Source organism: Trichomycterus rosablanca, chromosome 15 (assembly GCF_030014385.1).
Source record: "Trichomycterus rosablanca isolate fTriRos1 chromosome 15, fTriRos1.hap1, whole genome shotgun sequence".
NCBI classification, from domain to species: Eukaryota; Metazoa; Chordata; class Actinopteri; order Siluriformes; family Trichomycteridae; genus Trichomycterus; species Trichomycterus rosablanca.
In genome coordinates, this window is record NC_086002.1 from 23,977,712 (window position 1) to 23,997,245 (window position 19,534).

The following is a 19,534-nucleotide window of genomic DNA, read 5'->3' on the forward strand; positions in this document are numbered from 1 at the left end:
GTGTGTCACACACACTTATACCTAGGGTCCCTGTTACCCCCAGGACATGGGGAGAACATGCAAATTCCACCCAGTAATTGAACCCAGGACCCTCAAGAAGCCGTCCCACAGTGGAAATCAAGTCAGTATATGTGCAGTCACAGGAATCCAGTCATGCCCATATATGGTAAAGGTAAATTCACTCTGCTCCCTCGAAACGCTGTGACATCACAATGTGGACCTGTGCTCTTCAGGAGCAGCATTTAGATTTTCTCCTCATTTACGATGGCTGCTTCTCTGAGACAGAGGTTTCTGCGTGTGCTGTGTGGCGGGGCGCCTCCCCGAGCGTCCTCCGGGGGCGACCCGGGTCACGGGGGCGGCGCGGAGGCTGAGGAAGTGCTCCTGATGGAGGGGTTTCTGTTTAAGAGGACCAGGAGTGTGTTTAAAACCTGGAACAGGTCTGTACACTGATTCTTAGTGTATATATTAGGAATTATATATATATATATATATTTAATTATCAATATTTATATACACTCAATATTATATATATACACTTAATATTATATATATACACTCAATATTATATATATATACACTCAATATTATATATATATATATATATATATATTTAATTATCAATATTTATATACACTCAATATTATATATATACACTTAATATTATATATACACTCAATATTATATATATATACACTCAAAATTATATATATATATATATATTTAATTATCAATATTTATATACACTCAATATTATATATACACTTAATATTATATATATACACTCAATATTATATATATATATACACTCAATATTATATATATATACACTTAATATTATATATATACTCAATATTATATATATACACTCAATATTATATATATATACACTCAAAATTATATATATATATATATATATATATTTAATTATCAATATTTATATACACTCAATATTATATATACACTTAATATTATATATATACACTCAATATTATATATATATATATATTTAATTATCAATATTTATATACACTCAATATTATATATATACACTTAATATTATATATATACACTCAATATTATATATATATATACTCAATATTATATATATACACTTAATATTATATATATACACTCAATATTATATATATATATACACTCAAAATTATATATATATATTTAATTATCAATATTTATATACACTCAATATTATATATACACTTAATATTATATATATACACTCAATATTATATATATATATATACACACTCAATATTATATATATATATATATATATAATTATCAATATTTATATACACTCAATATTATATATATACACTTAATATTATATATATATATACACTCAATATTATATATATATATACACTCAAAATTATATATATATTTAATTATCAATATTTATATACACTCAATATTATATATACACTTAATATTATATTTATAAACTCAATATTATATTTATACAATGTGTTTGATCTGCAGGCGGTGGTTCATCATACAGAACGATCAGCTTCTATACAAGAAGAGGTTTAAGGTAGGTCACATGACTTTACATGATCTAAATCAGGTCTCTCCTGGACTCTGTAAAATACCCATAATGCACCGCAGCCGTACGATCCTCATCATTTGGGTGAATTACAGCGGACTTCTGTGCCGGGCTGCGTCCCAAACCACCCTCGTCGCATTTACGATTATGATTTCACCTGCGTTTATATCATCGACTGTATAAATAAGAAGGTTTTATGTTCTATTCCCCCAGCATGACTTCACGGTGCTGGCGGAAGACCTGCAGCGCTGTTCAGTCCAGAGCTGCGAGGACGCCGGACGACGCTTCTGCTTTCGGGTGGACACGCCCACAAGGTAAGTCCAGATCTATAATCATCAGAGATAGACAGACAGATGATCAATAGACAGACAGACAGACAGATGATCAATAGACAGACAGACAGATGATCAATAGACAGACAGACAGATGATCAATAGACAGACAGACAGACAGATAACCAATAGACAGACAGATAGATGACCAATAGACAGACAGATGACCAATAGACAGACAGATGATCAATAGACAGACAGACAGATGATCAATAGACAGATAGACAGATGATCAATAGACAGACAGACAGATGATCAATAGACAGACAGACAGATGACCAATAGACAGACAGATAGATGATCAATAGACAGACAGACAGATGACCAATAGACAGACAGATGATCAATAGACAGACAGACAGATGATCAATATACAGATAGACAGATGATCAATAGACAGATAGACAGATGATCAATAGACAGACAGACAGACATATGACCAATAGACAGACAGATGATCAATAGACAGATAGACAGATGATCAATAGACAGATAGACAGATGATCAATAGACAGATAGACAGATGATCAATAGACAGATAGACAGATGATCAATAGACAGACAGACAGATGATCAATAGACAGATAGACAGATGATCAATAGACAGACAGACAGATGATCAATAGACAGACAGACAGATGACCAATAGACAGACAGATAGATGATCAATAGACAGACAGACAGATGACCAATAGACAGACAGATGATCAATAGACAGACAGACAGATGATCAATAGACATATAGACAGATGATCAATAGACAGACAGACAGATGATCAATAGACAGACAGACAGATGACCAATAGACAGACAGATAGATGATCAATAGACAGACAGACAGATGACCAATAGACAGACAGACAGACAGATGATCAATAGACAGATAGATAGGCAGACGGACAGATAGACAGACAGATAGATGATCAGTAGACAGACAGACACATATTAGACATACAAATAGATAGACAGACAGACAGACAGACAGATAGATGATCAATAGACAGACAATAGATAGATAGACAAGATGACTGATAGACAGACAGACATGATTAATTAACAGACAGGCAATAAATAGATAGACAAGATAATTGATAGATAGACAGACAGACAGACCAATAGATAGACAGACAGATATATAGATGATCAATAGACAGACAGACAGATTATCAACAAACAGACAGATAGATGCTAGATAGACAGATGGATAGATAATCGATAGACAAACAGGTAGGTAGACAGACAGATAGATAAATGATGGACAGACAGACAGACAAAGATGGTCAGACAGACAGACATACAGTGTATCACAAAAGTGAGTACACCCCTCACATTTCTGCAGATATTTAAGTATATCTTTTCATGGGACAACACTGACAAAATGACACTTTGACACAATGAAAAGTAGTCTGTGTGCAGCTTATATAACAGTGTAAATTTATTCTTCCCTCAAAATAACTCAATATACAGCCAATAATGTCTAAACCACCAACAACAAAAGTGAGTACACCCCTTAGTGAAAGTTCCTGAAGTGTCAATATTTTGTGTGGCCACCATTATTTCCCAGAACTGCCTTAACTCTCCTGGGCATGGAGTTTACCAGAGCTTCACAGGTTGCCACTGGAATGCTTTTCCACTCCTCCATGACGACATCACGGAGCTGGCGGATATTCGAGACTTTGCGCTCCTCCACCTTCCGCTTGAGGATGCCCCAAAGATGTTCTATTGGGTTTAGGTCTGGAGACATGCTTGGCCAGTCCATCACCTTTACCCTCAGCCTCTTCAATAAAGCAGTGGTCGTCTTAGAGGTGTGTTTGGGGTCATTATCATGCTGGAACACTGCCCTGCGACCCAGTTTCCGGAGGGAGGGGATCATGCTCTGCTTCAGTATTTTACAGTACATATTGGAGTTCATGTGTCCCTCAATGAAATGTAACTCCCCAACACCTGCTGCACTCATGCAGCCCCAGACCATGGCATTCCCACCACCATGCTTGACTGTAGGCATGACACACTTATCTTTGTACTCCTCACCTGATTGCCGCCACACATGCTTGAGACCATCTGAACCAAACAAATTAATCTTGGTCTCATCAGACCATAGGACATGGTTCCAGTAATCCATGTCCTTTGTTGACATGTCTTCAGCAAACTGTTTGCGGGCTTTCTTGTGTAGAGACTTCAGAAGAGGCTTCCTTCTGGGGTGACAGCCATGCAGACCAATTTGATGTAGTGTGCAGCGTATGGTCTGAGCACTGACAGGCTGACCCCCCACCTTTTCAATCTCTGCAGCAATGCTGACAGCACTCCTGCGCCTATCATTCAAAGACAGCAGTTGGATGTGACGCTGAGCACGTGCACTCAGCTTCTTTGGACGACCAACGCGAGGTCTGTTCTGAGTGGACCCTGCTCTTTTAAAACGATGGATGATCTTGGCCACTGTGCTGCAGCTCAGTTTCAGGGTGTTGGCATCTTCATGTAGCACAACAATTCGTCTTTTAAGATCCTCAGAGAGTTCTTTGCCATGAGGTGCCATGTTGGAACTTTCAGTGACCAGTATGAGAGAGTGTGAGAGCTGTACTACTAAATTGAACACACCTGCTCCCTATGCACACCTGAGACCTAGTAACACTAACGAGTCACATGACATTTTGGAGGGAAAATGACAAGCAGTGCTCAATTTGGACATTTAGGGGTGTAGTCTCTTAGGGGTGTACTCACTTTTGTTGCCGGTGGTTTAGACATTAATGGCTGTATATTGAGTTATTTTGAGGGAAGAATAAATTTACACTGTTATATAAGCTGCACACAGACTACTTTTCATTGTGTCAAAGTGTCATTTTGTCAGTGTTGTCCCATGAAAAGATATACTTAAATATCTGCAGAAATGTGAGGGGTGTACTCACTTTTGTGATACACTGTATATATGATCAATAAATGGACAATAGATAGATAGTCAAGATGATTGATAGATAGACAGACTAATGTATAGACAGACAGATAGATGATCAATAGACAGACAGACAGATGTTAGATAGACAGATGGATAGACAGATAGACAAGAAGATAGATTATAAACAGATAATTGATAGACAGACAGACAGGTAGATAGACAGACAGACAGATATATGATCAATAGACAGACAGATGATAGCTGGATAGATTAGACAGACAGACAAATATTAGACAGGCAGATAGATGATCAATATACAGACAATAGACAGACAAGATGATCAATAGACAGATAGACAGATAGATGATCAATAGACAAACAGACAGATCAATAAACAGACAGACAAATGCTAGATAGACAGATGGATAGACAGATAGACAGGAAGATAGATTATAGGTAAATAAATAATCAAAAGACAGACAGATAAAGACACAGACAGATAGATGATCAATAGACAGATCGATAGACATACTATTTATCTGTCTATCTACCTGTCTGTCTGAATGTCTGTCTATCTATCTATATGTATCTATCTACTCAAACTGTCTGTGTGTTTGCATCCTATATAATCTGTATCTATCACCGTGTGTGTACAGGAGCTGTATGTTCCAGGCCGACTGTGAGGCAAGTAGACGGGCGTGGATCAGCGCCATTCAGAACCTGACTGAGAGAGAAGAAACAGTCGAGAGCGAGGTGAATTATTATTACCACTATACTCCGGGAGGGGAGGGGTTCGGTTCTTGGCTCTGTAACACCAGTTTAATGTGTCTGAATCAGGAGGAATCAGACGGGTACGAGGGCGATTCGGAATCAGACTCCAGTGATACGTTGTCGGACGGGGAAATTCAGTTGGAGGACTCGGACTCGAGCAAGCAGACAGACTCCCAGGGACCACAGGCGTCTTCTGAAGCTCCAGGTAACCTTAACACCACCACGTTAGAGTCCCACACTATTGAACTCTAGTGACTATATATTTAACCCTTGGGCTTTGTAGGTGGGATCAGTTCTGGAGAAGTCGTCTGCAATGCTCCCGAGAACAAGGGTGAGTACGCCAGCCCTTTATATGGACCCTTATTTTTGGTCCACATGACACATTAAGTATCATTTGTGATACTTGTGTTAAAGATGCTGAAGGAGAAACTGCTGAAGAAGAACCTGCTGAAAGAGAACCCGCTGAAGGAGAAACCACCGACGGAGGACGTGAAGAGGAGAAGATGACCGACACGAACTCAGACAGCTTTGAGAGCCGATACAGAGTCTCCAGATACCTGCAATGACCTTCCAGGATCACAGGGACTTCAGAGTACCACCCTGGCCCCCTGAATTCCCTTTGGTCCCAGACTTGAACCCAATTGAGCGTTTGTGGGATCTCCTTTATGGTCGTGTTGGCTCTACGGATCCTCCCCTGTATTCTCCCTTTGCTCCAGATACCTGTGATGACCTTCCAGGACCTTATAGGGTCACGGGGGCTTCCGAGTACCCTGGCCCCCTGAATTACCTTTGTTCCCAATCTACAACCTACCGGGGTCTGACTTCCCAGACTTGAACCCTGTGGAGCACCTCAAGCAAATGCAGTCAGCATGGCTCCAGACACACATGGCGTCCTACTAGGACCTTATCGAGTCTCTCCCAACCCTTGTATTACAAATCTACTAATGATTGTTTACTTGTGTTTGTTTAGGTTGCTATTAAATACGTGGTGAAGGATGCCCGCCTCAAATTTACCAGGATTGTAAGTGACTTTACCTTTCAGATGAAGTAAATACCGTATAGACTGGATATACATAAAATAATTTGTCCTCGTCTCTTCTACCATCAGCCCGGCGAGACGGAGTTGCTCCCCGTTGAGGTGGCCTTGATGCGCATGGTGTCCAGGCCGCCCGCCAGCCCATACGTGCTGAGGCTCCTGGAGTGGTTCGACACGCCCGAGCGCTGCGTCCTGATTCTGGAGCGCCCCGTCCCCTGCGTAGACCTCTACCAGCTGATGCTCGAGAAGGGCAGGCTGAGGATGCGGTTCTCTGCCGTGACCGCGGGGTCCTGCACAGGGACATCAAGCTCCATAACATCCTTCTAAACACGGAGACGCTGGAGGTGAAGCTGATTGACTTCGGATGCGGCGACCTGTTGAAGGACACTCCGTACAACACGTATTCAGGTAACTGTGCACCAACGGGGGGATGGGTACTTTGGTTTGGACTTTGGGTACTAGTTTGTCTTCTTTGTTCATGTAGGCACGTGGGTATACTCGCCACCTGAGTGGATAACCAAGCGGAAGTACTATGGCTGCCCTACGACTGTCTGGAGTCTGGGCGTACTGCTGTTCGTCTTGGTTTGTGGACGCCTGCCATTTCAGTCTAAGAAGGAGATCGTCAATGGGCGCCTGGTGTTTAAAACTGGTGTGTCTGACGGTAAGGAAATATATACATTAAGACCTGTACATACACCGACCAGGCATAACATTATAACCACTGAAACCATGGGTTGGGTCAATCTGACCTGAAGCTCCTACCTAAGTATTTGAGGACCACGTCCACCCTTCCATGGATTCCCCAGATCTCGATTCAACCGAGCGTCCGTGGGATGTGCTGGACAAACGAGTCCTATCCATGGAGGCCACATTATCAGGAAGGTGGTCATAATGTTATGCCTGATCGGTGTATCTTCTTCAGATCTAAACACCGTATAATTTGAATCTGCATTGTCGCACTCGCCAGCCTGCTGCCATCTGAACAAACAATGCCTCAAGAAGAAGCCCAGCAAGCGTCTCACCCTCGGGCAGATCCTCCTACACGGGTGGTTCCATGAGTAACCCGAAGACTAGGTCCAGGCGGTGTAGATCTTTACACTCGTACTGGCAGCTGCAATAAAAAAAGGGTAACACAACAGTAAAACACGTATCAAATAATTCAAGCGATGTACGAATGATTTAATAACGTCTTGAGCATTTCTCTCCTAGAATCTGCACGTCTTCCAGCGAGGGTACGACCGGCTGATACAGATGCTGGAGAATCGGACTAATCGGATGTGGGCTGAAGTGGAGCTGGTGCAGATCAGGGTGAGTTTGACTCAGTCTGAACCTGGCACTATATTTACTGATATATGTGTCGACTGCCGGATGCCACCCATGCAGTTACCCATAGCGACTACGCCATCAGTCAGAACAACAGTCCTACCGTTCTAATAGAAAATCTATTTTCCTTCTACTCACAGATCCAACACGTCATGTTTATGGACATCGTCTTTGAGCTGGTGCTGCTGGGAATTCTGAGATGCTGAGCTTCCTGGATGAAATCTTCACTCTGGACGAGTCTCTGTATGCAGAACCTGAAGCCCTGGCTGCTGCACTGGAGACGCTTTTATGGCGGAACCTTCAACGGTTTCACGAAAGGCTGGAAACAGAGGACGTTTAAAGGCCAACCTTGATTAGAACCTTTATTTAACAGTCAGGGATGCAGGTCTGGTGGTTGACGTGTTTTTCATGTGTGTTCACAGTTTCTGGAGGTACGCCAGGACCCAAGACATGGGCAGCGTGTGAAGATACCACTGATGTGGAAGCATGTATTGGAATTTTAGAGAGACGTGCTGCCATTAAGACAACGTCTTTACATCAAGACAATGCTAGACGATTTTGTGGACCAGATCCAGATGTGTAAAAAGCTGATGTTCTGTAAAAATGTAATAAAAAGAAGAAACTGTGATTCGTTCATTCTCTGGCGTCTTTATTCTCTAAAAGAAAAGATTTTCAACTATTTCACTGATTGCTATAAAAAGTTGGGACGGAGGCAGAATAAGAGTGAAAGGTTTATAAAAGATTAAAGTTACAGTTGCTCTCCATGCTGCTCTTTATTTTGAGGGAATCTGAGTTGTGAGATGTGGGAACAAACTGGGAACTGGAATGTGGACACAAGACAGAGGAAGTAAAGGTGTCCAGATATTTGAGGAAAAGAGGCTGTACATGGCAAAGGGACCAATTTACTACTCCAATATTACTTACATACTTTCACGTATCACAGTTCTAGTAATTGAGGGTTAAGGGCCTCAACCTTTTGATTGCTAGCCCAGTACCTTAACCACTAATACCAAGTTCACACTACACAACTGTGTTCAGATCTCTGTTCAGTTCACACTACACAGTGGACAGTGAGTGTAGAAACAATGAGGTGGTTTTAATGTTATGGATGATCAGTGTAGTCCATTTTATCAGCTCCACCTACCATATAGGAGCACTTTGTAGTTCTACAATTACTGACTGTAGTCCATCTATTTTCTACCTACTTTTACTCTGTTTTTCAATGGTCAGGACCCCCACAGAGCAGGTATTATTTAGGTGGCGGATTATTGTCAGCACTGCAGTGACATGGTGGTGTGTTAGTGTGGAACAATTTACAATAGTGTGAAAGAATAAAGAAAATGAAGTAATTAAAAGTAAGTGAGGTAAAACTGTAATCAGGTAGTATAGAGGAGTCTGTAGCGTTTACCTCAGCTGCTCCAGGACGCGTCTCAATCTGTTCATGCTTTGAGAAAGCCTTTATAAAATGCTGATGTGAGTTATTTCTCTTACTAAATGGTTTAAATTGAATTAAAGTTAAAGTAAGGTGGTAAAATCTTTTTCCACCAATAAATGTGTATTTAAGGTGAGTGTTTATATACAGTAGTGCCCTAAGTAGGGAGAAGGCGTCATTTGAGACGAGGCCGATAGTCTCCACTCAAACGACAGACTGAACGAAATATCAATGAAGTTAGCTAAGGAAAGAAATGCTCTGAACAAACCTTTTCTGCATTTTGGACATTCTGTTTTTCACTTTTATTCCTCTTCCACGCTTTTTTATCCCCTCATTTGTGTTTTTTAAAGTTTTCTCCATTTTGCACGTAATGCTAAACTAATGTTTTTATTTTATCGGTTGTTGTGATTAGCATTTATTTTAAGGTGAACTATACGGCACTAGGACCCAGCAGCACTGTTATTAACGGAGCGAGTGTTCTATATATTTCTGAGCGGTACCGCATGTAAACTTTAGATGTCGCTGTTGCACCACTTCTAAAATACTCCACACGAACATACTGTACTGTAAGTGTCAGGACCCTCCCTGGTGTAGTAAATCAATGATTTAAACAAAGCACAACAGTTTAGGGAAGGCCTTTTCCTGTTTTACATGAAGAAAAGTTGATGGAAAGGAACTCCAGTGTCACAGGGCCCTGACCTCAACTTAACTTGGGATAAAACCTGGACATTTTTGTCACTTCTGGACGTGCACAAATTCCCACATATACAGTGCCTTGCAAAAGTATTCAGCCCCCTTGAACTTTTCAACCTTTTGCCACATTTCAGGCTTCAAACATAACGATATGAAATTGTAATTTTTTGTGAAGAATCAACAACAAGTGGGACACAATCGTGAAGTGGAACGAAATTTATTGGATATTTTAAGCTTTTTTTAGAAATAAAAAACTGAAAAGTGGGGCGTGCAATATTATTCAGCCCCCTTGCGTTAATACTTTGTAGCGCCACCTTTTGCTGCGATTACAGCTGCAAGTCGCTTGGGGTATGTCTCTATCAGTTTTGCACATCGAGAGACAGAAATTTTAGCCCATTCTTCCTTGCAAAACAGCTTGAGCTCAGTGAGGTTGGATGGAGAGCGTTTGTGAACAGCAGTTTTCAGCTCTTTCCACAGATTCTCGATGGGATTCAGGTCTGGACTTTGACTTGGCCATTTTAACACCTGGATAAGTTTATTTGTGAACCATTCCATTGTAGATTTTGCTTTATGTTTTGGATCATTGTCTTGTTGGAAGATAAATCACCGTCCCAGTCTCAGGTCTTTTGCAGACTGCAACAGGTTTTCTTCCAGAATGGTCCTGTATTTGGCTCCATCCATCTTCCCATCAATTTTAACCATCTTCCCTGTCCCTGCTGAAGAAAAGCAGGCCCAAACCATGATGCTGCCACCACCATGTTTGACAGTGGGGATGGTGTATTCAGGGTGATGAGCTGTGTTGCTTTTATGCCAAACATAACGTTTTGCATTGTGGCCAAAAAGTTCGATTTTGGTTTCATCTGACCAGAGCACCTTCTTCCACATGCTTGGTGTGTCTCCCAGGTGACTTTTTATAGATATCTTTGAGAAATGGCTTTCTTCTTGCCACTCTTCCATAAAGGCCAGATTTGTGCAGTGTACGACTGATTGTGTCCTATGGACAGAGTCTCCCACCTCAGCTGTAGATCTCTGCAGTTCATTCAGAGTGATCATGGGCCTCTTGGCTGCATCTCTGATCAGTCTTCTCCTTGTTTGAGCTGAAAGTTTAGAGGGACGGCCGGGTCTTGGTAGATTTGCAGTGGTCTGATACTCCCTTCATTTCAATATGATCGCTTGCACAGTGCTCCTTGAGATGTTTAAAGCTTGGGAAATCTTTTTGTATCCAAATCCGACTTTAAACTTCTCCACAACAGTATCTCGGACCTGCCTGGTGTGTTCCTTGGTCTTCATGATGCTCTCTGCGCTTTAAACAGAACTCTGAGACTATCACAGAGCAGGTGCATTTATACGGAGACTTGATTACACACAGGTGGATTCTATTTATCACCATCAGTCATTTAGGTCAACATTGGATCATTCAGAGATCCTCACTGAACTTCTGGAGTGAGTTTGCTGCACTGAAAGTAAAGGGGCCGAATAATATTGCACGCCCCACTTTTTAGTTTTTTATTTCTAAAAAAAGTTTAAAATATCCAATAAATTTCGTTCCACTTCACGATTGTGTCCCACTTGTTGTTGATTCTTCACAAAAAATTAAAATTTCATATCGTTATGTTTGAAGCCTGAAATGTGGCAAAAGGTTAAAAAGTTCAAGGGGGCTGAATACTTTTGCAAGGCACTGTACACTCCAGAATCTTAATAGTTGTAGCCAAGTGGAGCTTTATGATTCAGTAGCACTGACACAATGATATGCAGCCCCGGTTCTGGCTGTGTTGCTTAGGCGGGCAGTAAGAAAATCCAGGGGGAGCAATGCCCACCCCAGTTGGTTTAGTTTCGCCCTAAGCTGGACTCGAATCTAGGGCAGAAAAATACGCGCTCTGCCCACTGCGCTACTCAAACAGCGGAGTAATAAACAGGTTGTTATGCTGATAAACCTGCGCACACATGGTGTCACCAAGATTAAAAGTGAACACTACTTAAAATAATAACTCTGCAACATTTCTCTCCCACTGATAAAAATACGGAACAAAACGCATCCCGTAACAGTTCAACTGAGACTACGACTGCAACGGTACAAGTACAAGTAGGTTTGATGTCGACTTTTTTTATTGTTTTTTTTTTTTTAACTCAGTAACAAAAGTTATTTAAAATGTAGCGAATTACAAATCTTAATACAAAACATACTTAAGTAAAATTAAAGGTTGTAAAATCTAAAAATTACAAATACACACAAAAAAAACTACTCAATTACAGTAACACGAGTAAATGTAATCTGTTACTTCCCACCTCTGTATAAACCAAACTATGAAAATGTGTAAAAAACAAGTATAAGTAACATCTGTACCAACATATACTCAAGGGCACGCACACGCTGTCTCCTGCCACACCCCTGTTCCTGATTGGTTCATTTGAACTAATTGATCCCAGCTGCTCCTGATATAAGGAGGCAGCTTCTCCACGGACTTTGGGAACTATTGAACTTGGTTTGGTTTGTGGTGGAACTCTGTTTGGAGACTCTTTGGCTTGGTTGGACTGCTATTCTGAACTCTGTATCTGTTGGAATCTGTAAGGTCTGTTAAAGCTCATGTTCCTAGTTTGTGTAACTAGCCATGTTCCTAGTTTGTGTAACTAGCCATGTTCCTAGCTTGTTATTAGCCATGTTCCTAGTTTGTGTTACTAGCCATGTTCCTAGCTTGTGTTACTAGCCATGTTCCTAGCTTGTTATTAGCCATGTTCCTAGTTTGTGTTACTAGCCATGTTCCTAGCTTGTGTTACTAGCCATGTTCCTAGCTTGTGTTACTAGCCATGTTCCTAGCTTGTGTTACTAGCCATGTTCCTAGCTTGTGCTACTATGTTCCTAGCCCGTGTCTTTATTAATAAATATATTTAGTTTACATCTCTGCGTGTGTCCGCCCCTCTGTCTCGCCTAAGTCCCCGTTAGTGACAACAATAAAAAACATCAGTACATAATTAATTACACAGATTAAGGGTAGGCGAGTTTAAAGAAATATGTTTTAAGGCATGTTTTGAAACTAGGGATTGAATCAATGATGCGAATGTCAGGAGGGAGAGAGTTCCAGAGATGTGGGGCAGAGTAGCTAAAAGCTCTAGCCCCAATATGAGGTAGACCAAAAAGGAGAGAGTTACAATGATCAATTTGAGATGTGACCAGGGCATGAACAAGAACATCAACACTTCTAGGAGAAAGGAATGGACGTAGATGATTTATGTTACGTAACTGGAAATAAGCAGATCGTGTGATATTGTTAATATGTGCATGAAATGAAAGATTGTGAGTGGAAGGAGAGTCGACTGAGTTCTTCATCATCACTGAGAATTTGTTAGATTTAGAGAGAGGAGATTTTCTACCTATGAGAAGAATTTCAGTTTGATCAGCATTTAATTTGAGAAAATTGTAAGAGAACCAAGTTCTTAATTCTATTAGCCAATCAGAGAGAGATGGAGGAGGAAGAGTAGCCGTGGGCACAGTGGACGGTTATAGCTCACAGTCGTCTGCATAACAATAAAATTAAATGTTGTATTTCCTAAAGATACGTCCAATAAGAAGCAGGTAAATTATAAATAGTAGAGTCCCCAAGACAGAGCCCTGAGGGACAGCACTAGTAACAGGAGTTACTGTGAACATACTGTACACATTTAGAAATGTATGAAGAAAACCAATCAAGCACAGTTTCACTAAGACCAATATATGCTAGCCGATCCAATACCTTTTTTTTTTCAATTCACTTCCACTAATAACTGATAGCATTCACTTACATCAGGCTCTAAACCTCCTGGTTCTACCCACCATTCACTCCACTATAGATAATCACATTATTTCCCAGTAATAGTTTAACCTAAAGATTTATACTTTCATTAATATTATTTACTTATTAATGTTTACTGTGTAATTAAATACCTATTAATTACACAGTATAATTCATTCATTGCTAAATATTTCTCCCCAACACTCACTACATTTTATATTTTTATATTTTAGCTTGTTTGGTACAATCTGATGAGTCACACTTGTGTCTAAGTGCTGATAAATGAGCAAAGCAGCTCCAACACCGTGAGCATCATTTCTGTAAAATGTGAATGCGCTGGTGTGTTTTGAGATGACTGTTGAATAAAACCTTTTCCACACTGTGAACACTGATATGGTTTCTCTCCAGTGTGAATGCGCTGGTGTATTTTCAGCTCACTCTTTGTATTAAAACTCTTCCCACACTGTGAGCACTGATACGGTTTCTCTCCAGTGTGAATGCGCTGGTGTGTTTTGAGATAACTCTGTTGATTAAAACCTTTTCCACACTGTGAACACTGATGTGGTTTGACTCCAGTGTGAATGTGCTGGTGTCTTTTCAGATCACTCTTTGTATTAAAACTTTTCCCACACTGTGAGCACTGATATGGTTTTTCTCCAGTGTGAATGCGCTGGTGTATTTTGAGCTCAGTCTTTGTATTAAAACTCCTTCCACACTGTGAGCACTGATACGGTTTCTCTCCAGTGTGAATGCGCTGGTGTCTTTTGAGACTACCCTGTTCATTAAAACTCATCCCACACTGTGAGCACTGATACGGTTTCTCACCAGTGTGAATGCGCTGGTGTTTTTTCAGATGACTCTGTATATTAAAACTCTTTCCACACTGTGAGCACTGATACGGTTTCTCTCCAGTGTGAATGCGCTGGTGTATTTTAAGATTACACTGTGTAATAAAACTCTTTTTACACTGTGAGCACTGATATGGTTTCTGTCCAGTGTGAATGCGCTGGTGTATTTTGAGATGACCCTGTGTAATAAAACTCTTTCCACACTGTGAGCACTGATATGGTTTCTCTCCAGTGTGAATGCGCTGGTGTCTTTTGAGATGACTCTGTCTATTAAAACTCTTTCCACACTGTGAGCACTGATATGGTTTCTCTCCAGTGTGAATGCGCTGGTGTCTTTTAAGAGCACCCCGGGTACTAAAGCTCTTCCCACACTGTGAGCAGATGTTTCCCTCTTTCTGTGTGGGACTGAGAGAGGTGTTAATGCTGACAGTACCAGAGGACGTTTGCTGATTACTGGAGCTTCTGGTTGGCGTCACATCCTTATGTTCAGTCTTAATCTTCACCAGAGTCTCATATTTAACATGGTTGCAGCTCTTGATGTGATTGTGGAGGTGATTTTGGGTTGTAGAGGAACGTGGACACGAGGAGCAGGAGAAATCCTTGTTCAGTTCTGAAGCAGAAAATAATCAAATACATTTATAACATTATAAATCATCAAATACATTTATAACATTATAAATAATCAAATACATTTATAACATTATAAATCATCAAATACATTTATAACATTATAAATCATCAAATACATTTATAACATTATAAATAATCAAATACATTTATAACATTATAAATAATCAAATACATTAATAACATTATAAATAATCAAATACATTTATAACATTATAAATCATCAAATACATTTATAACATTATAAATAATCAAATACATTTATAACATTATAAATAATCAAATACATTTATAACATTATAAATAATAAAATACATTAATAACATTATAAATAATCAAATACATTAATAACATTATAAATAATCAAATACATTTATAACATTATAAATCATTAAATACATTTATAACATTATAAATAATCTAATACTAGAGATGGGACGATCGATCGGCTATGAATCGGTATCGGCCGATTTTTAATCAAAATATGCTATCGACGATCGGCGATATTTCCTAAAAGTAGCCGATCCGATCGTGTGATATATAAAGATCACGTTAAGTTAACAGCTCAGTGGATTGCTCCAGACTTTGAGCTACGACGCGCCAACCATCACATCACCATTCAACCATCGTACAGAAAACATCTGTCTCGCGTGTGTTGACCTAAAATAACATCATTAACGTTGTGCATCATACATACGATGTAATTCTGCTGATTGTAATATTTACTTTAAAAAGATAATTCAACCCGGTCACATCTGAGTCGATTCTATCAGCACGTTATATAAACTCCTGGTTCACTTTGGTAAATCGTGAGCGGTTCTTACTTGTGATGTAGATGAGAACAGAAAACGTTACAGAGCCAATCAGAGGCAAAAGTTTATTCATTACCAAATTCGTTAGTTCAGGATCATCTGCTGAACTTTTAGCTCCTTAGACGGAACGAGTCTGACGGTCGGTTACAGATCTGTGGTAATAGCGGTTTAATTAAGCTTTTTAATGAAGCTTTTTAATGTAAGAGAGTCACACAAAATGTTCTGTAGTAGCTGGTGTTTATTTAAAACCACGACATTTAATTAATAACAGTAAACACGGAGAGATAACTGAGAAGAGAAACTTACGTTTCGCGAAAAATGACTCGTGAATCAATGAATCACTTATAGCGATACAGTGAACAAAGCGCACACGCGCGCGCTGCTCCGGTTTATCTTGCGGCTCTTTTTAAGTTTATTTATTTTATTTACTGCTAACACCCCCCCCACCCCCTCCCCCCGACCCCGATCGCAATCGACTATCGGGCGATGTCCCTGAAAGGAGATCGCAGATCGGAATCGATGCCAAAAACCCCGATCGTCCCATCTCTATCTAATACATTTATAACATTATAAATAATCTAATACATTTATAATATTATAAATAATAAAATACATTTATAACATTATAAATAATCAAATACATTTATAACATTATAAATAATAAAGATTGTTAGTAAATGTTAAACTGAGATCTGATACTAAAGTCCTGTAACGTGATTCATCCTGCATTCATCATTTCCTGCTCACACTGATCTGCACGAGCACAATACAAGCTTTCACTGTATGATGCTTCATCCCAGCTGCCTCTGATTCTATTCAATCAAAATCTTATTTTACTCAAGATAAAAAATATCTTACTGAGTTCATCTTTATCTTCAGCTTCTTCCTTCTTCACAGGCTTCATCTGGAAACCTCCACACTGTTGGTCCACTGGGGTGAGGTGTTCCTCAGGGATCGAGGTTCCTTCACCTGAAATGTCTTTGTTTTGTGAAGAAAATAATAAGTTTGTTATTGTTGGTAGTAACGACCAACTTCTTTATTAAGCACTTAAGTTAGAACTAACAGACACGTACTTCTATACTATCTGTCAAAAAAGACGACCCATAAACCTTCATTCAAACAGGGTTTCAACAGATTTAATAATAATAATAATAATAATAATAATAATAATAATACAACCCCAAATAAAAAAAAAAAAGTTGGGACAGTATGGAAAATAATAAAACACAGAGTTTCTTACACTGACTTTGACTTTTATTTGATGTCAGACAGGATGAAGCTGAGATATTTCATCTTTTATCTGCTCAACTTCATTTCATTTATTAATAAACATCCATTCCTGCATTTCAGGTCTGCAACACATTCCAAAAAAAGTTGGGACCGTTCTTTATTGGGGACAGGTCAGGACTGCAGGTAGGCCAGTCCAGTACCCGTACCCTCTTATGCCACACCTTTGTAATGAGTGCAGCAGGTGGATTTGCATCGTCTTGTTAAAAAATGCTGGACATCCCTGGAAAAGACGACATCTTGAAGGCAGCACATGTTGCTGATAACAGTCTGGATCCTTTTCGTCTTTGGTCCGGATCACATGCTGTCCATTTTTCCATAAAAAGACCTGGAATGCTGATTCACCTGACCACAATAGATGTTTCCACCTTTGGGAAAGATGGCGGTGCATGCACCTGAGCGTCTCACCAGGCTTAGCGATCTAGTGTTTATTTATTTGCCAATTTACTGCGTTTTCACCTGAATCACTCGTGTGAACTACACATACGACAGACAGACGCTGATGGACATTCATTTATACCGCTTTAAGTGTTGTTTTGGACCGTCCATTCAAGTTCAACCAGCTACTTCCAGAGGTGAGCAGAACACCGCGTCCAAGCGAGCTGTTCATCCCAACAGGAAGAGCCAAAACAGGGTAAATGTGGAGGATAGCATGCTAAGCTAAAACTACCTTGTTTCTTCTTTGCCAATATGCCATGAGAAAATAAAAATCTGGACCCTGACACAGAAGAGGATCATGGACTGCAGCTAAACCACAGCGTGGTGGAAATGATGAAGAGCTTCTGTGGTGGTGTTTGTCTTTATGTAAACAAAACCTGGTGCATGGACTCTGTCATAGTTAATACCTACTGCTCTGCTGACCTGGAATACCTGGTTATAACATGTAGACCCTTTATAACCAGGTATTATAACCACCAGAGGTTTCCTGCATTGTTACTGCTGCAGTTTATATCCCTCCAGATGCTAATGCTAACGCAGCTATGAAAGACCTTTGTGAACCCAGATGGAGTCTTTATTGTTTCTGGGGACTTTAATCACTGCAGGTTAAGATCTGGACGTCCAAAGTTTCATCAGAAGCTACACCCCTCCCCCACCTGGGTCAGTCTGATCACCTGTCTTTGTTCCTGCTCCCCAAGTACACCCCAGTCATCAGACGTCTGATACCCACAATAAGGACAGTTAAGATCTGGACGGAAGCTGCAGACTCATCTCTCCAGGACCATCAGCACAAACAATCATGTATATATTAAATATATCAGCTTATATACTCGACTTTATTTATTCTCATTCATTACCCAATCATTCAGCCACTTGTATTCACCTGGCATTACTCTGTAATTATATACTAGTCTACACACTGTACAGTCAGCATGATCTGTTTAATATTCTTTACTTCTGTCTCCTCATTTCACTCACCTGCTCACTTATGCACTAAAATACACAAATATTACAAGTAATTCAGACACGACCAAATTAGGAGAAATAATTTTATAAAAAACGTTATAAAAATATCTTACTGAGTTCATCTGTATCTTCAGGTTCTTCCTTCTTCACAGGCTTCATCTGGAAACCTCCACACTGTTGGTCCTCTGAGAAGAGCAGTTCCACAGAAGCAACAAGTTCCGGAGGGATTAAAGTGACTTCACCTGAAATTCATCAATATGAGAAGAAGAAACTCAACAACTGGAGGAAACTGAAGGTTGTGGGTTTGATTTACAATCACAAATAAATCCTAGTTAGATTAAAACTCAAATCCAGACTGGAGTGTAGCAGCACAGGACAGTACGGTACAGTACAGGTTCTAATCCCACTATCCACTTTCTCTTATTATTCCTACTGATTAGTGACTCCAATACTAACTGTACTGTACCATACTGTACTGTACCATACTATACTGTACCATACTGTACTGTACCATACTGTACTGTACCACACTGTACTGTACCATACTGTACTGTACCACACTGTACTGTACTGTACCTCACTGTACTGTACCACACTGTACTGTACCACACTGTACTGTACCACACTGTACTGTACCATACTGTACTGTACCATACTGTACTGTACCACACTGTACTGTACCACACTGTACTGTACCATACTGTACTGTACCACACTGTACTGTACCTCACTGTACTGTACCACACTG

The 19,534-nt window shown here is 39.8% G+C and overlaps 1 pseudogene; it reads right to left on the reverse strand.

Moving 5' to 3' along the window:
* Nucleotides 1-19,534, reverse strand: part of LOC134328715 (zinc finger protein 271-like) — a 525,414-nt pseudogene that overhangs the window by 408,678 nt on the left and 97,202 nt on the right.